The following is a 24,801-nucleotide window of genomic DNA, read 5'->3' on the forward strand; positions in this document are numbered from 1 at the left end:
CTTAATTAGGTTATCTGTTCATATTTACATCATTTTATTACCGTCATGGACACTGAAGCTTCTTCAAAAGCACACTAGCGTCAGGGCTGTGTGTATACTGCAATTCTGAAGCAGCAAAGAAGTAATAGATAGTCCTCGACTTACGACCACATTTGATCCCAAAATTTATGTTGCTAAGCGAAACATTTGTTAAGTGAGTTTTGCTCTATTTTACAACTTTTCTTGCCACTTTTAAGTGAATCATTGCAGTTGTTAAGTGAATCTGGCTTCCCCATTGACTTTGCTTGTCAGAAGGTTTCAAAAGGGGATCACATGACATTGCAACTGTATAAATACGAACCAGCTGCCAAGCATCTGAATTTTGATCATGGGTCCATGGGGATGTTGCAAAGGTCGTAAGTGTGAAAAGTCTGTGAACAATGGTCATAAGTCACTTTTTTCAGTGCCATTGTAACTTTGAACAGTCACTAAATGTACTGTTGTAAGTCAAGGACTACCTGTAGTTGTAAGTTGATTCATATCTACTTCCTGAGAATCAGTGTATCTATTCATGTGCTTATATGAGTGGGTGTTTATCTAAAGAACAGAAAATTTCTATTTGCAAGGGTAACAAGAACAGTTGTCACTATATCCACTGCAATCCTAGATGTCAGAATCATAACCAAATTACTAATAATACTAAGTAATTGGAGCAAGATTAGCAGCACCATTGCCTCTGTAACAGACTTTTACATGAAAGAAAATACTTAGATTAATAAAATAGGTCACATAACTTCTCTTGGTAAATAGGTATCAGGTTGCAAAGGATCACAAAGCCATGGCTACAGTGAATACTTTTTAAACATCTGCAATCCCGCAGTACTATAATTTATGGTACATTCAGTGCTGCATTTGACTATTAATAATAATACTTACTGACTGAACAAATACCATTAAAACAATATACTGTATCACATTTTTAATGACATCACTGGGCCGATATTCACTGTCTGTTAGAAAGCATATGTGAAGCCCTATTCTAATAGGGATAATCGGTTCCCTGAAGAGGTAGGTTGAAGCAGATGTTTCAATCAATGAGATGACTATCAAGTGTAATTTGCAGGGCTCTTGCCTATGGGGGAAAAAACCACATACACCATTGATGCTACCACTGCAATCTCCTCTGTGCATCATGAACTTCATGCTTCAAACAACAAGATGTATACAGAATTCAGTAAAAATAATGAGTAAGCACAAGACAAGAAACCATTGCCAAATACTCTGGCCTCTATCAATCCATGGTCAGGCAGATAGTGTAAAGAACATACAACATCAACATTACTCCCTTTAGAAGTTGTAAAAAAAAACATACAAAAGCAGGGTACATAATACTCTGGAAATTTCAAAAAAAAAAAAAATCAAGGTAAAGTCAGATCATGTTTACATTATTTAATCTCGTCCGTCATAAGGGAAACAATGAACATGAGTGGTATGCATATAATTATTTTAAAAAACCTATAACTTTTCAGAAAGCACATAGCTTCTTAGCTCAGGTTTGCCAGAAATCACCTGGATGATCCAGCAAGCTACTGGAACAATTTTCAATCAACAGATGAAATGACAGAACTTTTTGCCAATAATGAGAAAATTTTGGAGAAAATGAAACACTATATTCCAAAATAATTATCTTATCCTAACTATAAAGCACAGCAAGAGGAGTCTGTTTAGGACTGCTTTGCAGCTTCATAACCTGGATAGTTCACATGTATTGAAGGAGCAATGGATCTCGGAAAGTATGAGCCAAATTCTGCAGAGGAATGTTAGGAGAACTATCTGGGTTTAGGGCGTCTCATTTAATGGGGTGAAAATTAATTTTTGCAATTTTTTTCGGTGAGGGATTCTAAAAATATGTGTATTTACATCAAGAATTTAAATCTGCTGTTATTTTTGCAATTGTACAATGTTTAGTTAGTATACCCCACAAATACTGTTAACTTTATCCTCAAAATTATACCTTGTGCTACAAAAATTAATCTTTTTATGCATGAATTTTATCTATTCAACAAAACATAATCCATGCAATTATAAACTAACATCAGAAAGCAATTATCTAAATTACAAAAATGTTTAAGTGAGTTTCATCAAGTCTTGTTTTGATTTATTCTTTGACATCAGCTGCCGACTTGCTTCTTGTCCTCACGTTTCTCATGTATATATACTCTGCTTGCTGCCTCTGTGACCTGTTTCACACATCTCTCTATTGATTGGGCATAACAGGGCCACTGTGGTACTTGCATTGATTTGTCAATGAACTTCGTTATTTCCGCTGTAGTCAGTTTGCACATCAAAGGTGGCTCATATACACCTTCAGACCTGTCAATCAGCTCCAGCAGAGTGGATGCTCTGGCTCTGATTAAAAGCATTTTTCTTGCATGTACAGAAAAATCTCCCAGCACGTCATTGTCTGCACCCCTCAAATCAATGATCTTTTGCACACCAGCTCTCTTCTCTTGAATGTCATCTGAGCACAAAATTGCCTGGATTATCATTTCACTGAAAGCGTACCATGCTGAGCGCTGAATGGTTGGCAAAACAGCATCTACTACAGTCTTCTTTTGCAGTCTGACTTGCTGCAGCTGGAACATGACACGGGCCTTCAATCCAGGAATGTTTTACTTTGATGTTGAACCAGCAAGAGTAGTACACACCAACAATGTATTCCATTATCATTCTTAAGTTTTGGAGAGTTTTGCCTTTAAAGCCATGCTTTGAAACCCATATTCGACAAAGCCTATTTGTGGTTGTCAACCAGCGTGAATGGCTTATAGGGCCAATTTCCAGAAGAGCTAGATCTGTGAGAGGTTTTCCTGTCCTTATTGCCTTTGTGATCCTATATCCATGTGCTTGATCAGTAGAGAGATCCTTCACAACACTGTCACTCAGTGAAATGAGAGGTTCACCAATTAAAACTCTGGTGAGTGAAGGATCAGCGTCAAGTTCTGTTGCAATGTCTAGCATGCTGCCAATTTTACCTGCCCATTTGTTATTAGACAAGGTCTTTCCAGCCAATTTTGTCATTAAGTGTTGTAGGGGTAACTCATTCGTGTGGAGTGCATACACCAACCAGATCAACTTCCAGTTCAATCCAGATCAAACCCAGTGCATGGCACCACCTTCACAGCCAATATTAACACTTGTAGAATCTCCACCAGTGGCCTTCAAGCTTTTGTCAATGTCCTTCTTCTTCATGAAATACACCAGACTATCTGCAATCACTTAAGCAGGTTTTCCTGTTTTTGAGCCTTTCTCTGGAGTAAAATGGTAAAGATATCTTCCACCGGCTCACTGCACACAGAATAATGTTCTTCTTTGATGGTACTGGGGAATTGTCTGAATTGTTTTCTTTCAGGATAAATTTAGTTGCATCTGTACAGCCATCGAAGAAGATGCATTCTATTTTGCCCTTCTTACAGAGCTCATCAAATTCTTGATCTAGGGACTTCATTATTTTTTTTCCTGGACTGTCAACTTTATTGTGGTTAACTACAAGTCTTTTGTCTTCTTTGGTGATCAAGCCAGTATCTATGAAGGCGGCTGTGGTAATGGCATTGTGGCACATGGACCAATACTGCATCTTATGCTCTGCATAGCGACATTTGTTATTTCTAATCTGTTGTGTTCTGTCTTTTCTTTTGAAGTAGAGGGCACATGGGCTTGGTGTAAGGCGTCTCTTCATAACTTCCATCACATTCCTCTTCATCTTCATCATCAGTCGTATGTCCTTCATTTTCATCATAAGAGGTACTTTATTTGTTGGTATCGAAATGTCTGGAGTAGTTCTCTGCTTATATTTAGCGAGACTTTGTCTCTCATCATCTTGCTGCTTTTGCCTTTTGCCTAGTCATTTCTGCTTGGGCACATCTGGCAAACCAATCTGATGAGATCCAAAAGAACCAATCTTGTCTCTCTGACCTTTAATGAAAGCAAGTTCCTTCAATGGTATCTTGGTTTCCTTAGGGCAGGTACAGTTAATGTGAGCTTCTTTTTTGTAGCCAGCAGGGCAGCCGAATTAGACACACAGAACAATTTGACATGTGCAGTTGAGGATGTCAAACAGCTTGTCAAGTTTCACAGTGAAAGTCTTGACATCTAGCTTTCCTCTACCAAGAGATATGTTTTTGGCTTGATCTCAGCTCTCTTGGATCTTGTTCAAGATTGTTACTTGTAAATTTACAACAGAGGTCACCAAAGAACTGTTTGCTCATTCCTACTTTTCAAATACTTTTGGATATACATCTCTTGCAAGACTGGTTGCTAGGTAGTTTCTAGCATAATCACTACTTTTTTCTCTTAACAGTAAGCCATATCTGAGAATGTCTCGCAATGTTGGTAATTCACATGGCAACAAGTCTCTGCCAGTCCCAATTAGGTTGTGCATATGAGTGAATGTTCCCAGTCTTGTTCTTTTTTTAAGAAGCCGTTACATATCAGTTATTACACTCACAGGAAACGAGGCCAACAGTACTAACACTCTCAGACAAAATAATGTTTAATAAAAAGAGAAAGACAGCTGAACCTGTGAAATGAAACAAACAAAATGTTAAAAAGTTATGATATTTATGCAGTTATTTACCAAGCACAACTAAATTATATTAAAGTAACCAAAATATCTTTATAATCCCCAAGGCATGTCACAACCTTTGAGCACCCCTAATGTTTGGAAATTGAAAGCTGAAAAAAGGGTCATGGTCATGTACTGCAACTATAATTTTAAGCACAAAAGTAAATCTACAGGTATATCTGACCAGCAATACATGTGAAAAAGAACAATGTGATTTGGAGGATCATGTGCCTGAAAGAAGCAACAATGTGATACAGTTGCATTAAAAAAAAACACACACACAACCATTGGCTCCAGTATTCTCCACTATTTAGATAGACTACACCTAGAATATTGCATTGAGTTCTGGGTATCAGATTTTAGGAAGGAGATTGATAAACTGAAGTGTATCCAGAAAGGAACATCCAAGATAGTAATATTATTTAGAGGTATTGTGTTTGCTTTGTCTATTAGAAGAGAAAACTGGAGGAAAACATGACAGCTGTTTTTAACAGAATCCCTATCATGTAGAACAGCGGTTCTCAACCTGGGGGTCGCGACCCCTTTGGGGGTCAAACGGCCATTTCACAAGGGTCGCCAAAGCCCTCTCTCGCCCCCCCCCACGCCTTCACTCACCCTCACCCTCTGCCTCTGTTGGATCGCCCGGTCGCCGTTCGCTTACCCTGCCCACTCCCAATCTATTGCTGCCTCCGGAGTCCCAGCTGATGGCTAGAGGGAAAAAAAACTTTAAATTCTTGCCGCGGGGCTTCAAAGAGCTAGCTGCAAAGAGGTAAATTCCTGGAGCAGATTTTTTTCCCTCTAGCTATGCTGAAAAAGCGAAATTGAAAGTAAGCAGGCTGCAACGTGACAAAATGAGGCAGAGAGATTTCTTTTTCTTTTTCCTCACCAAAAAAGGTAGGTGCAAAACTGCAAACAATGGGAAATTTAGGGCAAAAGAGGAGAGTTCCAAGATTTTAAAACACAAAAGAAAAAAAGTTCTATTTAACTAGGGAATTGTAATAATTGAGATACTATTAATTGGTTAAGTTGTGGTTTGGAGGAATATATGGGGGAAATTATTTGGTTTATTATTATTGGTAAATATAATTAATTGATTTGTTAAGAAATTGGATTGCATGGAAATAATTGGAATATTCATGTTCATATTGATTAATATACAAAAAAGGTAGTTATATAACATATAACAAATATGACAGTGGATATTATCCCAATCGGTGGAATATCTGAGCAGCGAGGGAGGAAAAAGGACGTTGTACTTACCTGAAGGTCCATTTTATCCTCGCTGCGAAGATATTCCACCGATTGGGATAATATCCACTGTCACTGGACTGACTGGGTGCCATTCAAACTTCCTCTACAGCCTGGTCACGCCCCTTTCTTCTGCGCATGTCCAGTCTTTTCACGAAGTCGACTCTCGTAATGTTCACTTCCAGCCTATGGACTTCGTACCGTATCTCACCATTTATCTCTTAATATACTCCATTCTTTGCTGTAGAGGAAGAAAAAACAGAAACCCCAACCCAGGCCAGGTGATGGAAGTTCACTGGGAGGGCTGGAATATCTTCGCAGCGAGGATAAAATGGACGTTCAGGTAAGTACAACGTCCTTTTTCCTCCCTCGCTGCTCAGATATTCCACCGATTGGGACATACCCAAGCCTTCATTCAATGGGAGGGTTTAGACTCCATCCCCTGGCTCTGGTTGGAAATTACAGCTTGTAAAACTCTTCTACCGAATGATGCATCCGCAGCCGCAAATGAATCCACTCGGTAATGTCTGATAAAAGAAGAAATAGACGACCATGTGGCCGCTCTACAGATATCATCAATTGAAGCCTGAGTGGCCCAAGCAGCTGATGTAGCCGCACTGCGTGTAGAATGTGGAACTATACCTTCAGGAACTTGTGAACCTTGCAACTTGTAAGCAGCAGCAATGCATGCTTTAATCCATCTACCCACTGTTGTAGACGATACTTTCTGTCCCATAGTAGATGGTAAAAAGGATACCAGCAAAGCCTCAGACTTACGGAAAGATGCCCTTCTCTTAATGTAACATTTTAATATCCTCCTAACATTTAATGTATGCCACCTTTTTTCTAATGGATGTCTAGGATTTGGGCAGAAATTAGGTAGGACAATGTCTTGCGATCTGTGAAATAATGAATTAATTTTTGGAATAAATACCGGATCCAGTCTCATAACCACTCTGTCCGGAAAGAAAATACACAGATCTTGACGAATAGATAATGCCGCCAATTCAGATACTCGTCTAGCCGACGTAACCGCTAATAGAAATGCTAGTTTCATTGTAAGATGTTTTAATGTTATTTCCTTTATAGGTTCATAAGGTTCTAGTGTCAATGACTGTAATACTAAATTGAGATCCCAAGTTGGGTATCTATGTACTGTTGGTGGTCTTAAATTTACAGCACCATGTAAAAATGATCTAATTCTGGGATCTTGAGACAACGAATGTCCCTTGTCAGTATGAAGCACTGTAGCTAACGCCGCTACCTGATGTCTGAGAGTAGCTGGTGCAAGTCCTTTCTTGAATCCAGATTGTAAAAACTTAAGAACGTCTTGTACTGATGCAGTTGTAGGATCTGTATGTTGTTCAACTGCCCACTTAGCGAACCTTTTCCAGGATGCATTATAAATGCGGACTGTTGCTGGTCTTCTAGCCGCTTGAATAGTGTCTATTACATCATGTGGTAACTGATCTTTCAAGAGACGGATCCGTTCAAACGCCAGACTGTCAACTGTAGCCAGTCTGGATTTGGATGATAGATTGCTCCTTGACTCAGATCCTGTCTGCCCACTGGTAACTTCCATGGTTGATCGATCGAACAATCTTTCAGGTCTGCAAACCACTCTCGGCGAGGCCAGTATGGTGCCACTAGAATGAGCTCTGCTTTTTCCATCATCATTTTCCTTATGACAATTGGAATGATGGGAATGGGGGGAAATGCATATAAAAGTCCCTGAGGCCAAGGACTTCGCAGAGCATCTAGAGCCTCCGCTCCTGGAGTCGGGAATCTTGAGAAAAATCTCGGAAGTTGTGTATTCTTTTCCGTGGCGAACAAATCCACCATCGGCTTCCCGAACCTGTTTACAATTTGTAGAAATAGTTTTGGATTCAATCTCCATTCTGACTGATCTATGATCCCCCTGCTTAACCAGTCTGCTTGTTGATTTAAGGAACCCGAAATGTGTTCCGCTTTTATCGACAGTATATATCTCTCTGCCCATGCCATCAGTTTTTCTGTCTCGTTCATGAGCGATTTTGATCTCGTACCTCCCTGTCTGTTCAGATGAGCCTTTGTGGCCATATTGTCTGTTAGAACTAATACATGTTTCTTCGCTACTTCCTGATGGAAATGTCTTAGTGCTAATCTGACTGCTCTTAATTCTAGGAAATTTATGTTGTACTGTTTCTCTACAGGAGACCATTTTCCCTGTGCTAGTTGAGACCCGAGATGGGCTCCCCATCCCATCAGACTGGCATCCGTGGTCAGCTTGATCCTTGGTGGCTCTATAAATAGCGTTCCCGCTCTCAGGGCTGGTGATATCCACCATTTTAGTGATAGTTTCACTATCGGAGACAGCTTTATCTTGAACTGTGAGTCTGCCGTGCCCTGCTTTTGGTAGGGCAACAGTAGCCATTTAACTGACGAGAGTGTCGTCGAGCCCAAGGCACAATGTTTATGCATGAAATTAGTTTTCCCAATAGTTGAGACAACAGAATCAAAGGTACAGTTCTCAGAGACAACACTTGAGATATCATTTTTCGAATGCTGGATTGGCACTCTGGGGAAAGATACACTATTCCCTGTCTGGAATCTATTACTGCCCCTAGATGTAATATTCGGGTTGTTGGTTCCAGCTGACTTTTGTCCCAATTGATAGTCAATCCATGATTTTGCAGTGTTTGAAGAACTGTCTGTCTGTCCAGTTCTGCTTGATGTACCGATGACGACAGGATTAAAATATCGTCCAGATAACAGACAATTCTTACTGATTTCTCCCTTAGTGTTGCCGCTACTGCTGCCATTAACTTCGTAAATATTCTTGGAGCCGACGAAAGGCCAAAAGGCATAGATCGGTATTGAAAATGGCGATTTGCATATGCAAATCTGAGAAATTGCCTGTGGGTTGGATAAATCGGTACATGTAGATATGCCTCCCTCAGGTCGATGGATTGCATGAGATCGTTGGACCGGATACATCCTAGCAGTGACCTGAGGGAGTGCATCTTGAAACGGCGATACCTCACATGGAGATTTAATCGCTTTAGATTGAGGATGCCCCTCCATCCTCCCGAATTTTTGGGCACAAGAAAAAGAATTGAATAAAATCCTTTGTGTATTTGATGTTGAGGTACTGGTTCTATTGCTTTTATTTGAAGTAAGTGTTGAATTTCCAACTCCATTAGTTGTCTTTTTAAAGGGATGTTTGAAAAGGGACATTGAAGGAAAAACATTGGAGGTGGTGACGTGAATTCCAGTTGTAGTCTGTCCGTCACTGTACGAAGAATCCAATTGTCTGTTGTTGAAAGTTTCCACTCTTTGCAAAACAATTGGATTTTCCCTCCAACGGGTACAGGGGTTGTCGAGTCATTTTCCTCTGCGGAACGAGCGAGAACCCGTTCCCCTAAAAGGACGTTTGAGACCTGCCTGACGTCTTCCCCTGTCTCGAAAGGACGCTCTATCCGAAAAGGAAGAATACTGTTGAGTAGAAGCTCTTTGAAAATTGGAACCACTAGGTCCCTGCTCTGGCCGAAAGGACTGTCTTGAATATGGTGAAAAACGTCTATCATAACGCCTATATGAAGATGGTAGTACTTTCTTTTTATCTCGACCTTCCACTAAAATCGATTCTAATGATGCCCCAAATAAAGACTGTCCTTGATATGGTGCCGCAGTAAGGCGCCATTTTGACTTCATATCAGCTCTCCACTGGTGTAGCCAGAGAAGACGCCTTGATGAAACTGCTGAGGCCAACGCTCTTGATGCAAATTTTGCTGCGTCCAGAGATGCATCAGCTGAATATTCTGCTGCAGCTATTAACTTAGTCACATTTTGCATAAATTTGACATCTTGGGGAGGTATCCCCTCTTTTAATTGACGGAGCCAAGTTAATGAGGCTCTGTTGAAAAATGAGGCAGACGTTGCAGCCCTGATTGCCCAAGCGGCAGCCTGATGCATTTTTTTGAAAATCATCTCTGCCCGTTTGTCTTCCAATTTTAGACCATCTCCAGCATCACTAACCAACACCGATGGTGAAGTGTAGCTGGCCACGGGCTCATCTACCGCAGGTAACTGTAGAAGAGCATCCAATTCAGGGGAGCTACAATAAAGCTTTCTATCAAATGTATTGGGTCCAGAAATTGAACCAGGCCGATTCCACGGTTTCTTAATGACTTGAGAAAACAAATCTGGAAAAGGCACATAGTCAAAATCAATTGGGGGAACTGGAAATAAACTATTAGTCTTTTGAGATTGGGAATTTGGATCCAAATTCTTGTCACTACTCTGTTCCATATTGGTAGCTATTCTCGCCTTACGTAAAAGAGACTTAAAAAGTTTAGGATTAAAAAGTCCTTGAAAGGTAGGCTTATCTGTATCCACCTCCTCATCATCTGGTAACTCAAATTCATTCAAATAGTCTGAATCTGGATTTTCCTCCTCAAATTGACTACAATTAAATACAGAATGTTGCATAGTATTGTGAGACATATTGTAAGAGGTTGGTGGTATAGGTTCTGATAATAGACCTGATTGTTGCAATCCCGCTTGAAAAATGCGGGAAAATGTTTGTGAGAGTAAAGCCTGGAAATCCAAATTCTGACTCTGTAATAGACCTTCACCAACACGTAGGCCAGCGGCCATAGGAGTGAATGTGGCCTCTGGAGCAGCCTGAACAAAAGGTTGTTGATTTGTCCCCACAGTGACCCTGCTTTGGGTTTCTGTATTCAAAGGCTTAGCTGTCATAGACAAGCCTTGATTGTCTGAAGGTAAATCCTCCTGCTGCCAAATCATTGCTTCCTCATCTATCTCAGGATATATTATTTTTTCAGTAGTCTGAGGTAAAATCACCTCCTGAACCTCTCTGAGGTATAACTTGAGCTGCCAGTCTGGCTCTATTGAACTGTTTTTCAAGAGCATTATGTCTACGTAAATCCTCTCTGGAAGGCCTGTCCCCTTGCCTGGACATGGGTTGTTCAGACATATCCCTGGTCCTGGCTCTGCCCTTCTTGGATTTATTAGGCTTAGGGGATGGTGCTCTAGGTGGTGAATCCACCTGTTCTAAATCTGATGAATTTTCTGCCTCTGCCATTGTTGAAATTAATTAATCAATCTCTCAAATAGAAATTAAAATAATCAAAATTAATACTTTCCTTTGATGGCAGTATACATAAGGTTATTCAAACAGACAGTGTCTGTAGATAACAGCTCGTAATAGCCGTTAACGATCCTCCAACGGCTTATCTGAGAAGCTGCCCCAAACCGCTCTAAACAATGGGCGGATGGGCGCTGAGCAGGCAGATCAATACAAGCTCGAGATCGGAACCTCAGCCGACTCGGCTTAAATGCAGCCTCTGTCCCTTCTGCCAATCTTAAAGGTGAAGTACCCTCCTATTATATGGAGTTTGCTGCAATGCAGGGACTCCAAAGCCGCATACAATTTAAATAAACGATGTGGAGAGTTGGGAGAGCGAGGGCGGCTTTGCCAGCGCGCCGGATGCCCCTCTCCTCGCTCGCGGCTCAAACGGCTGCTTTAGGACCGTTGCAAGGTCCTCTGTCCACGCGCTGTCAAATAACGTTCAAAACGGCTGGCGCCCCATTCAGGAAACTGCCAAAGCCGCGTAGCGCTAATTACACTTCAAAAACAATCCTAGTCAGCTGGCATCCCAGCCAGGAAACGCCGAAGCTGCTCAGCGCTGATACATTGTGTCTTTTTGAATCCACAACTCTCCGAACAAAGAAACAATTAAAAATCCTACCATTTGCAACAAATTAACCAAATGTATCTAATAACGAAAGGCACACCAGTCTGATCACCTGTGATTGAGTGAAAAGACTGGACATGCGCAGAAGAAAGGGGCGTGACCAGGCTGTAGAGGAAGTTTGAATGGCACCCAGTCAATCCAGTGACAGTGGATATTATCCCAATCGGTGGAATATCTGAGCAGCGAGGGAGGAAAAAAGATAGTTATATAACTAATTGATTTATATTAAAATGTTGAATTTGTATTAAACAACTGTATTACATAATTAATCAATGTGAGGATGGATATAAAAATAGATAACAATGCGAAGGGGTATAATATAGAATAGAAGGGAAAAATTGAATTTGATTAAGATTAGAGATGAGGATGAAGGGTAATATTGTTTTTTTAAAAAAATAGATGAGGAATAAATATGGTAAAAAGGAAATATAGAAATTGTAAATTTAATTGAAATGACTAAATACTGTGTTGGAAGAAATAACCTTCTGGGTTCTGCTCCAAGTGGGGAAAAAGGCACTGGAAACATGGAGACTGCTTGGAAAGATGGTTTAATGGTGGACAGGATCACATGGCTTGATGGGGCCCATTGTGTTAGTTTCTGTTGCTATTGTGTTGCAAATGTCCTTTGACAAAGGATTGACTTTCTGCCTCTGGCCCATTAACAAAGGGTGGGGGGCAGGAAGTTGGGAGCTGCTTTGTCTGTAAAATATGCTTCTCCATTTCTCATCCAGGTAGGGAAATATAATATTCTGCCTTTTTAATATTTCCAAAAATATTTCATTCTTCTAGGAAAGGGGTGGGTGCTAACCTCCTATAACTGTTTAAATTTGTGAACCGGCCAAATACTCTGTTCAAAGAAAATACGTTGTATGTTTGTATGTGTGTTTCTAATTATTGCTATTTATTGCTATTTGTTCTCTTTTATTCTTTAAAGTTTAACAATTCATTCTTTATCTTAATATTTGTTTGGGGTTGGCTTTCTTCCCTTTCATCTTTTTTATTGTACAGCAATCTTTCTCCTCAAACCTACCACCTCTGTCTTTTCTTTCTTACTTACTTTCTCTTCCCCCCCCTCTTCTTCTTCTCCCTACATCCTCTTTCTTTCTCTTTCTCCTCCTCTCTTCCTCCCTCTCTTACCTTCACTCCTACTCTAATTTCCCTTCCCTTCCTTCATCCCTCTCTATTGCTGTATCCTTTTATGCATATGGACTACTCAGAGGGCTGAAAAAGTTATTTTTGACTGGTCCTCGCACTTTTGACCAGTCCTCGAACTTACGACTGTCCTCACAATTTACGTATTTGTGCTATCTTGTCACCATGGTGAAGAGAAGCAGTTGTGAAATGAGTGACACGGTTGTTAAGAATGGTACAATGGGCATAAATGATGACCAGTCATAACTGAAATCACGTTTTTCAGCCCTCTGGGTAGTCCTTTTGTGCACAGGGACTACTCAGAGGGCTGAAAAAGTTATTTTTGACTGGTCCTCGCACTTTTGACCAGTCCTTGAATTTACGACTGTCCTCACATTTTTCGTTTTTTGCCCTATCTTATACCATGTTGAAGAGAAGCAGTTGTGAAATGAGTGACATGGTTGTTAAGAATGCTGCACAGGCATAAATGTGAGGATGGTCATAAGGGTGAGGACCAGTCAAAAGTGCGAGAACCTGTCAGAAATGACTTTTTTCAGCCCTCTGAGTAGTCCCTATACATATAGCCATGGCCACCCGGTCACATGACCAGCTAGCCACGCCCGCCCAGTCACATGACCTCCAAGCCACACCCACAAAATAAGCCATGCCCACAGAACCGGTAGTAAAAAAATTTAGAACCCACCCTTGGTTGGGGGTCACCACAACATGAGGAACTGTATTAAAGGGTCGCAGCATTAGGAAGGTTGAGAACCACTGATGTAGAAGATGGGATAGAATTGTTCAGAACTGTTCCAAAAGAAAAGACAAGATGCAATAGGTTCAAATTATAACAAACTATCACTACAGGTAGTCCTTGACTTACAACCACAAGTGGGATTAGGATTGCCATCATAAATCACGGCATTCGTAAAGTGAGACATCACATGAGTCCATGACGTATGATGGCAATCCCAGCAATCACCATTACAATTATTAATTAAGAATTGATTTACATGTGACTTCGGCCATTTACGAAAACAGTGCAGCTTTACAAAAACTTAAAGAGCCAAATGTTCACTGGAGAAGTTGGGTCTGAAAAGGAGACAGCAAAAGGTGAAAGATTGGTACAGAAAACTAGGAGGGACGAATGGATGAGCTAGCATGCTGGAGTGGGCTGGGGAGCTAACGAATACTTGCTGGCACTTCCACATGGAGCAGGGGAGAAGGCATCTGGGCAAATGAATGTTCACTGGTGTTGACTAGGAGGGGGCCTGAAGTTTCCCGGGGGTGGTAGGCAGCCCCAGATTTACACTTCCTGCCCCACAAGATAGGGCAGCAGGGGATCAAAGAGACATAAATGAGAGAAGATAGAGGGGGGTAGTTGAAACATCCCTCCAGTTGTAAGTGTATGTGGGCTGACAAACACCTGGATTTTGATGTGACTACAAGAGTGCTACAAAAGCCATACTTTCAGTCACATTGTAATCTCATTTTTTTCAGCACCACTGTAACTTTGAATAAATGTTCAGAAGGAAGCATTATGTGGGACTACCTGTATATTAGATATTAGGTACATTTTTTTTTAACACAGATGTTTAAAAATGGAAGGGCTGCCTTGAAATATGGTAGATTCTGTCAGGGGTCTAAATTGGCCAATGGATTTGGAAAATATTTTCAAGATTCTTTCCAACCCTTATATTTAACGTTTCTAAAATAAATGTGTTGCATTTTAAATTATTTAAAATTTACTTTGATTTTACCCAAGAGACCAACATACACTCACATATAAACTGAGAATTTCAGATGCCAAAATGGGTACAAAAAATATTCAGCTTATCAGTAGAACAGCTTGCTTTTTCTATTGTTTCTACTGTATAGTCTTCTTCAAATCTCTTTAGTAGTCAATTAAGTATTAAGGATATTTTAAATACATATTAAATTAAAATTCTGGTGTTAAATGTATCACAATTGATTTAAAGTTTGAGATAATATAAACAAAATCAGCTTTAAAAACAACCATGTTTTTATTTCCTACCCTGTTTCCCCCAAAATAAGACATCTCCTAATAATAAGTCCAATCGGGCTATGGAGTGCATGGCAATAAGGCCAATTTCAGGGTTCAAAAAAAATATAAGACAGGGTCTTATTTTCAGAGAAACACGGTAATAAGAGTTTTTGTGTCAATAAACTGAAGAATCAAGTGAACAATATTTATGTGGTAGAGTCTATCCAACCATGACTTATCTTGAAAAGTTAAGTAGGGTGAATACAGTTCTTATATAGATGGGTGACCAGAAGGAAATGGTGTAAGGTAGGCTTAAGGTGGCGGGGTCAAAAACATCCCCCCAAAAAGTAATGGCCATTTCCATATTGCTGTCAAGAAAGTTACATAAACATTTCTATGTAATTCATTAGAAGTGATCTAAACAAATTCTTGACTTAAAGAAAGCTGTGCTTGTAGAAAGAGTAAAGTAGAATACACCATTCTGTGATATTCTCATATAACTAAAAAAAAATAATAAACAAAATGTGCACTTAAACCTTTTATGTACAACATACTGCACTCAGATAAGTAAAAACCAAGATAAAACACTTTATCAATTTACCAAACTTTTAAATTTAAGTGATACACTAGATGAATAACTTCTGAAAATCAAGAAATAGTTCAGTTATGCTTGTTATGTTTGAAAGAAAGGTGAATGGGGAAGAGAAACTAATGAAAAGAATATCCAAGCAGCATTGCAATAAGATATTTGATGTTTAAAAGTAAGGAAGAATAAAATATAAACTTAATATGTGAAAGCCAAATTTGAATAGCGCTCACTATACATCCCAACATTTTACAAGATATTTTCTTAATAAAACAATCCACACATTCTATCAGAAGTTTCCACCTTTGGTAGTCTTACTGTCAAAGTAATTTTTTTCATGGCAAGCATAGCGGTTCCCAAACTATGTGTCATAGTGCCCTGGAGACAGTTAAGACAATGACATTTATCAAATAGTAAAATATCCTGTGGCACCCTGTGAGTATGCTAGGGTGCTCTGGGGCATAGCAGCACAGTTTGGGAATCATGGCACTATATTGAAAGGCAAACATATAAACAGAAATGTTTTCAATAACTATCTTACCGTGTTTCCCCGAAAATAAGACAGGGGGGTGTCTTATTATTTTGGGGGTGGAGGAGGAGGCAAGTGTGGGACTGGATGTTCCATCATCGCTGCCTCCCCTCCCTGTTCTTCACACTGGCCGAGCGGCTGGCCACCGCTGCCTTGTAGAGCAGGACTCTGCAAGGCTTGTGCTGTTGAATCTCACAAAGACTCATTTCTGATAGGTGGGGCGGGAGAGAAGCGAGACACGTGGAGTGAAACATGGCTCCCCTTGCCGTCTCTTCTCCCCTATCAATGTAAAGATTTTAATTGGTTTTAAATGGGATTTTAAATTTGGGGTTTTATAAATTGGGCCTATTATTTAATAATTTTAATTATTTTTAAATTTTGTCTGTCTTTGTGTTTTTAATTAGGCTGTACACCGCCCTGAGTTCTTCGGGAGAAGAGAGGTATAGAAATAAAATAAATAAATAAATAAATAAATAATAAATAAAGTGATGTATAAATCCAATCCAATAGATTGATGGAACTCAGAAATATGAAATTTTTTGGAGTATAAGACACACTTCCCCCCCCCCCATAAGGGGGTGAAAATTTGAGTCCGTCTTATACACCAAATGTAGCTCCGCCCACCTACTGGCCCCCACCCTTTGGCCTCTGTCTCCCAGCAATTTACCTCCTTGCAGCAAAAAGAAACAACCCATTTCAGCTTCAGCACAACCTAATTAGCACAAGCAGTTGATTGTCAGTTGGATCAGCCTCCCGGCCCTCAGCTGTTTCAGGCTGCAGGGATTGCCATTGCCTATTGCTGCGTGGGCCTCTGCTGCTTACTGCAAGGAGGTAAATTGCTGGGAAGCAGATTTTTTTTTCTTGTGCTAATTTTGTGCAGAAAACAAAAATGAAAGTGAAGCAAGCTGTTTGCTGCAATGAGGCAGAGGCAGATTTCTTTTTCTTGTTTTCCTCCCCCAAAAAAGGTAGGTGCATCTTACAGTCCGGAGCGTCTTATACTCCGAAAAATATGGTATTTTAGAAAGGATAACAATACAATACAATTACAATACAAACCAGAACAAGAGCCGTGGTGGCACAGTGGTTAGAATACAGTATTGCAGGCTAATTCTGCTGACTGCCAGCAGATCGAGTTTCACCAGCTCAAGGTTGACTCAGCCTTCCATCCTTCTAAAGTGAGTAAAATGAGGGCCCAGATTATTGGGGGCAATATGCTGACTCTGTAGAGAAGGCTTTACAGTTTAGAGAGGGCTGTAAAGCACTGTGAAGTGGTATATAAGTCTAAGCACTATTGATATTGGGTGGTGAAATGTCTGCAAGAAAACAACCAAGCTCAGATAGCACCAAGGACCCCTCAAAAGAAGGAGAAGAAGGGAGAGGCAATCTGCAGGTTCATCCTCTATGCTTTCTCTACTTGAGGGACATAGTAAAGCAAAATGCTTGTCGTTTAAATAAAAACCATGCAGTTACTCAGCTCAGTAACAAAGCTGAATTACAAAGAAATACTACTATTAATCCAGCTTCTTAAATGTTTGGTCCATAACATGCTCTTTTTTAATGAGTAGCAAATAAGTGCAAAGCAAATGTACCAAGCAAAAAACATTTCCAAAAATAAAATAAAAAATCAAATAAAACATTTTTTTCTTCAATAAATGACTTTATTCAAATTAGTTACCATCACTTTCTATCAGTGATATCATTTTTTATCTGAGTCATCAAAAGTTTTTTTTAAAAAATATGGAATATTGAAGCAAAACAATTAACAATAATGTGGTACTTGCTCTGAAATCATATTCCTTAATATTTGTTTGCATCTGCAGTATATTAAAAAAATACATTTTCTGTTTTTAGAATAGTATTTTGGAAGAATAATTATTTAAAAACACACTGGTACAATTTATAAATTGGTATCATTTCAAGGTCAGTAAACACTTTGGGGGCATGTTTCTCACAAATATATTTCAGTATAAAGTATATATAATCAGTGTGGTGGATTACTCTATCAAGTTTGGTGTACTTATACTAATGAGCTAGCTGAGATTTCTGGAAATTGTCACCTCAGCATAACTGGATGGGATCGGGTTTGAAAGGGTTACAAGCAAAATTCAAGCAGGCTGATGTGAGATAATGTTCAGTGAATCACGCTGCTTTCCTCAGAAAAAATATTCAGTTCAAATAACTAGAAAGATATTCAATTTCATGAAGCAGTCCTACCTATCAAACCCCAAAAGCTCTGATCAAGTACAAGTGCCTTTTGGAGACAGTAAGGAATCTCTTTCACATGGCCTAATTCCAGTTAGCATGATCTCCATATATGCATTTGGAAAAGGACAATGACATTCATGTAGCAGGCAGTTGCAGGCATTAAATGGAGAAACTAATACAGTGTGTAATATACTTCAGAAATGTACAAGAAAAGTACAAGAAAAGTAAAATAATACCATACACTTCACAAATTTACAAAAAAATTAAATTTTACTTTTTAAAAGAAATAATGGAAAAAATACAAAAGCTGTAAAAAAAAAACTAAGAAAAATATTCAAAGTATTCTATATACACATAAATGTATATGTAGGCATTACTTTCTAGTTATATTTAAATCTTAATTCCAAAGTAGCACTATTTTGGAAATGTATTAATACCAACTATAGCAGTAACACTTAGACTTATATACCACTCCATAGTGCTTTATAATACTTCCAGAGGGGTTTACAAATGTCAACAATCTGGGTCTTCATTTTACCAACCTCGGAAGGATGGAAGACTGAGCCCATCAGGATCAAACTGCTGGCTGTGGGCAGATTTAGCCTGCAATACTGCATTACAACCACTGTGCCACCATGGCTCCTAACTATAGACATTCATGTCTTACAAGAATAAATATTACTCAATGACATTTTATATAATTTTTCATTCAACACTACTACCTTTACAACTGTAATGTGAATACAGAAATGCTTGTGTGCATCAATAAATATTTTTTTCCAATGCATAAACTAAACCCTTTAAGGTAGTAAAAGAAAGCAATAATTTTGCCGGTTGAAAATCAATTTCTGAACAGCTATGAACTAATCCTGAATTTTTATGAAATATTATCATTTAAAATATTTCAACCAATGCTGTTACAGTAATATTTTACAGCAAGAGAAGTAAATCTCTATTATTGCTTTCTTGCTTATTTTGCTCAAACCAATCAGTTAACAATATACAATATAAACAGATTAACAGATTAACTAAACTGAAATAAAACTGAGTTAATTAAATTGTTTTCACATTTCATACTATCCTTATAGTTTTTATAGAGAAACTGTGCTTTGAGTAGTTATTTTAAATTAATTTTCTACCTCTAAAAATCAGATAGGAGAGACAGTTTGGTGTGGTGGTTTAGGCACAAGGTTACACAGTGAGTGCCTGAGTTCTAGTCCCACCTTAGGTACAAGGTCAGCTAGGTGACCTTGGGCCAGTCATACCTCCTCTCAGCCCTAGGAAGTGTTAGTAAACCACTTCTAAAATCTTGCCAAGAAAAACTGCAGGTACTAGTACAAACAGTTACCAGGAGTTAAGACTGACTTGAAAGTATGGAAAAAAATAATAATTAGACACCGGAAACTGGTAAGAATAGTGGATGTCAACTACATAGGACAGCCAAAATACAGTAATGGACAATACTTTTTATACTTCTGTAACTGTATTCTTGAAGATGAACTAACAGCAGTTTATATTATCCACAACTTTCAAAGTAAGCAGATATTTTTAAGAAGGTGAAAAAGCTTATTAGTTCTTTCAGCTCTTCCTCAAGTGTACAAGAACAAACTATTTGTTCCTTCAACTTCACAGGTGGCAGATATTATTTCCATATGATTGACAACTAAGTGACACTGCGAGGAGCAGTAAAGCAAATCCGCTATTGGACTGAATCTTTCATTTGCCTACAATCCCTCATACAGTATATTCATAGAACAAATCTCTAGTTACTTTGCCTAGTTTTTCAGAACATAAGTGTTTTGAAATTGAATCAAAGATTAAATATTAAATATCTATCTTTGCTATTAATTACAAACAGGTTTAACTTTTTAACTGAAAATTCCTGGAGATCCTTTCAAAGATTAAATAAAATAAAAACTGAATTAGAAAAACACTCTAACTTAAGATAAAAGACCAAGGTCAAGCAAACAAAAAAAGGAATTAATAAGCTTTTAGTAACAAAATATTACCAATGCTGCTATAGAAAAGCATGTAAATGATTCTTCTTGTCTATAATATACCACAGTAGTGAGAGAATTTAAGGAGGGCTTTACAGTACAGTATGTTTAATTATCTTTTTATGTCAAGTACTAACAATAGCTTTATTTTTATGGCTGCTCCAAGGAAATCAATTTAATTTGAAAAAAAAGCTAAAATTATTTTTAGGCTCATTCTTGAAAAATGTTTTCAACTTGAATAATAAGCAGAAGCAATCTAGACATGTAAAAAACTTGACCTAGAATTTGTTAGTTGTGTTTTATGATTATGTACAGTTTATTTAAAAATTAAATGACAAAACAATATTTTCAAAAGAAAAAAATCTGCAGAGATATAATTGTTTATTAAGAATACATTTCACCTTTCTAGCCCTCCAAAGACAAACCACAGAGCTGTGTACAAAGCTAGACAATCTGGGCAGCCAGCCATAAAACATTACTTCTATAGCAGATTCTGCTTTCACTCCTAAACTCTCCACAGCTGTAAAATATAACAAGAGAAGTTCTGGTAACTGACCTATATGCCGCAGACTATTTATGATTCAAAGGCTAAAGTTTATTTCCTTCACTTTGAATCCTTTCTTTAGATACAAAGCCACACCCAACTGGGTATTCAAGGTTAACCTTCTAGATTGCAGAGAAAATAAAAACACAAAAATGACTTGTTACATAGTAACATCTGATGACTCTCCCAATAGCTTTTACTGAGAAGATGAAAATAGGTAACACTCATGCAAATAATACCGATTACAGTATGACTACAGAACAGAAACTTACTAAAATACCTTTGTATTTGGAAGTTCACAGTTGAAAATATTGTTTAATTCAAAATGTTGACCAAAGTTCAAAGAACTATACAACATGCCAAATGTCCAAGTGTGGGGTTTTTTTTAGTTTCTCACTGTCATCCAATCCCATGACACAAGCAAAATTCAAGCACTCCTCTAAATAGACACAACTAGAGGAATGAAGAAATATAAAAATCTGCTATCTCCCTGTATGTCAGCAATAGTATTTTGTGGCTCTCTAAATCCCAGCTCTTAGTACACAGTTTAAAGCAAGTTCCACTGAAATCAATGAACAATCCAATTTAGAATGTTTTTAAATGGTGATTCATCTTTCTCTACAACTTGCTATATTTATGCATAAATGCAAAAGTCATGCATCACAGAAAACTAATTTGGTAAATCAGTTTGTTACATCCAGAGCATGTTACAATTCAACAAAATATTTGAGTCTTTCAGTTCTTACCCAGCTAAATACCTTTATAAAGTTACTTCAAAGCTCAAGACATTATCACCAAAAGGTATCAGCTGATACTAAATTGGCTAGACTGCATCATCATCAGGCACTTAAGAGGTTTCTTATTCATCTATAGTACTAAAATAGAATGATAAGTTCTTTTCTACAGCTTCAACACCAAGGGGGAAAAGGTTTCAAGTATGACATTATCTTGTAATATGGATTTTAGTTTTTAACAACAACTTGATGGTGCATCACAAGCTAACATCCTGCAAAGCAAGGAATGCAAATCCTAACCAGCAGCCAATATAATAATTTTATATAGTTCATAGTGTATTTCCGGTTTCACCAAAACATACTAAATTTAATATTTAAAATTGCTTTATATGAAGTAATAGTATCAACTAGGATAGTGACAGGTTTGAAAGGCAAAGAAATTAGCATTTATTCTTTGGATGAATTGAAATGAGTAGAAGCTAAGCATTAAGTCTGTAAGTGTTCTCACAGAGACTTTCTTAGCAATACTTTCCATCTGAAATCCGCCTTTGCTGAAGGAAAAGGCTGCCCCACCCCTGACCTCCTGCTCCTCCAGCTTGTTTTGGAAAGCAGCCAGATGACAGTATTGGGAAAAGTGCATATTTATCTCAACAAGACCAGCTGCAGAGAACAACTAAATGCAATTTTAGGTATTATTCATTCTTCCTTCTCAATGGCCTTGTTTTTTTATTCCATTAAGATGCTGAGTTCCAAATTATATCTACATTGATGCTTTAGTAACTGTATTCCTACAGCTTACTATCATTAAGGAAACAATAATCCTTGTAAATAAAAGTGAACTGTCCATTGATGGAAATTCGTTTGCATCTTTAACTAAGGCACGGAAAAATATTTATATGCACTTTGCTACAGTGAGTATTCCTTTTTGCCCTTTTTTCACACCTGGCTAAAATATTGAATCTCTGAAACACATCCAAAGACACCACACCCAAAAAACCTGTTGTTAGACATATGATACTCCAATGCTTACCATGTAAACCTTCAATTTATGATACACATTTATAACACTGATGTATTATAATTTAAGATTTAAATCAGCAAAAATAGCTGAAAAGTTTAATTAATACCTTAATATTTGTCTGCCCAGCAATGTTAATCACTGTTGCAAAATGGTACATTAGCTACAATGGCAGATTAAAGATTAAAAGTTACTGCTTTCTATGGGGAAAATAGTGATTATTATGTGAAAGGATCTCTTTCACCCAATAAAAAATCTGTTACAAGGACAGAATTTCAAAATACAGAATATTTATCTTATTAGTACACATTTTAAGGTTCAAAGCAGAATTTCTCACCAAAAGATAAGTGCATTATTCACTTTTCTTTTATCAGCTTATCTATTCAAGAACTGTAATGAATTTCACAAAGGCATGACTACTGAATCACAAGAGATATAGTATATACAGCTTATAGAGTTTATGATTTAAGAGTACAAATACCCTTCATGAGATTGTGCCTGCTTAGCTGATAGACTAGCATTGACATAGTATTTTTTATCAATATCAGACCTCCAACATTCATATTGTGAGGAAGAACAAACTTACATTTGGGATATTTTAATTAACTGTTTTAAAGTGCTTTGCAGACTGCTTGTTGACACCAGAACCTAAGTGAATCAAATCACCGGCCTACTTAGTCCAATATTTATTTCTATAATGGCCAATGGAAATCCCAAAAGAAAGGAATAACAGCTTCCTCTGCTGCTGTTTCTCAGTAACTGATAGTCTAAGCATGCTCTCTCTGATCCTGAAGGTAGCATATTTACTAGCAATTTTCTTCTGCATGAATATATATAATCCCTTTTAAAATTATCAAAGTTGCTGGCTATAGCTGTATGTTGTGATACATTTCAGAATCTATATGATGTGTCAAGAAGCATTTTCAACACTCAGCATCATTTGGCAACCTTTGATTGTTATATTTTGAAAAAGAAAAACTTCATCAATTTCTTTGTATACCATGTACGATTTATATACCGCTATTTTGCCCAGTTACTTTGCATTGTTTTCTCAATTAAAAAGCACTAAATGATAATTTACATATGAAAATGATGGAATTGTCTAATAATTATGGTTACCATTTTCTGCACTGTTTTCAGCTTGATAATATGCTTTTTAGTACACAGTTGTTGGCTGCATATATAGCATTTCAAATATGGTCACATTATATATTTGCATCAGAACACTACAGAATAGTATTATTTGTGGCTCCTTTGTAATGATCTCCAGCATGGAATTCACATTTTTTTTTCATAGCTGCTGCGCACTGCATTGACATGTTCATTGAGTTATATCTATTATAAGCCCACTATTCCTTTGCTCTGGTCAGTCGCTCTCAGCTTGACTATTCTTTTTCAGGAAATATGAAAAATCAATAAGGGAAAGCAGAATGCATTTCTGTCTTTTATATTGCACTAACCCTATCATTAAGTTCATTTAATTCTTGATCAGTGAAAACATATTTTCACTAAAATTAAGAATGCAACAAAATTATTGCAAAACTAGAAATCTTGTATTTTGTTCAGTCTACTTAACATAGTAATTAAAAATGGAAAGCATGTTATGTTACAAATATGCTAAAAAGTTAACCAAAATGTACCAATAACTATAATTACATTGGAAAGAAAGAAAAATACTTTAATGAATTTTTAAAAGGCAATAGCCTTTTTTCAAGTTACCTATGATAAAATGTTTTGTTAATTGAAGGGTTACTTGTGTAGAAAATTTAAATGAGAATAAAAATAGCAATAAAACATGTTTGTATCTATGAATGAAATTTAAATATTTCTGAGGCATTTTAGATCAAAGTTGAGAATATCTAGTTGAAACAGAACCGAGAGACCCTCAACTCTGATGATTATTAGAAATTCCTGTAACAAGTTATATTAAGTCTTGGGTTTTTCCTGTGTAAAACTGTTCATTTTTCTAAATTCTGATGGAAATAATTATATTATATGGACAAAACCAACAGCAAAAACTCAAATATGCAGAAATAATGAAACACATTATCAGCTTTTAAAAACATTTCAATAATTATAGATGCTTTATTTCATATGTAGGTATTTCTCACAATCTACGTTTCTATGTTATGAATCTATTGATATAAAAACATTTGTCTAGAGTAGTACAGAGATGTTATTTTGTTTGCTGTTCCATATGCAGACTTTTAAGTAATCAAACCATCCTTTAGCATTCTGTTTATAAAATGACAAAAACATTAAGGAATTTTAAATCAGCCTTAGTCACTTTTGTAATATTAAAAGTATCATAATACTCTTCTATGCATGAGCTATGTTTCTAGAGAGCCTAGCTTTTGATTTAAATAACACAAGGATTTTGGGTACACTTTCAGCAAAGTTTCATAGTAAAATTACATGCAAATTGTCATTGTAGTTCTGTGTTTA

At 37.5% G+C, this 24,801-nt stretch overlaps 1 protein-coding gene and 1 long non-coding RNA gene across 13 annotated transcripts in view; both read right to left on the minus strand.

Annotated features, from left to right (window-relative positions):
- TNRC6C (trinucleotide repeat containing adaptor 6C) overlaps positions 1-24,801 on the minus strand; it is a 597,645-nt gene that overhangs the window by 136,422 nt on the left and 436,422 nt on the right. The window lies entirely within an intron of this gene.
- On the minus strand, positions 1,416-16,272 carry LOC148115408 (uncharacterized). The gene is made up of 2 exons (XR_015732489.1): positions 13,442-16,272; positions 1,416-4,555 (listed from the first exon to the last, which is right to left on the minus strand). It is a non-coding gene; the product is annotated as an uncharacterized LOC148115408 (long non-coding RNA).

Source organism: Pantherophis guttatus, chromosome 2, assembly GCF_059756535.1.
Source record: "Pantherophis guttatus breed Tessera chromosome 2, ASM5975653v1, whole genome shotgun sequence".
Classification (NCBI taxonomy): Eukaryota; Metazoa; Chordata; class Lepidosauria; order Squamata; family Colubridae; genus Pantherophis; species Pantherophis guttatus.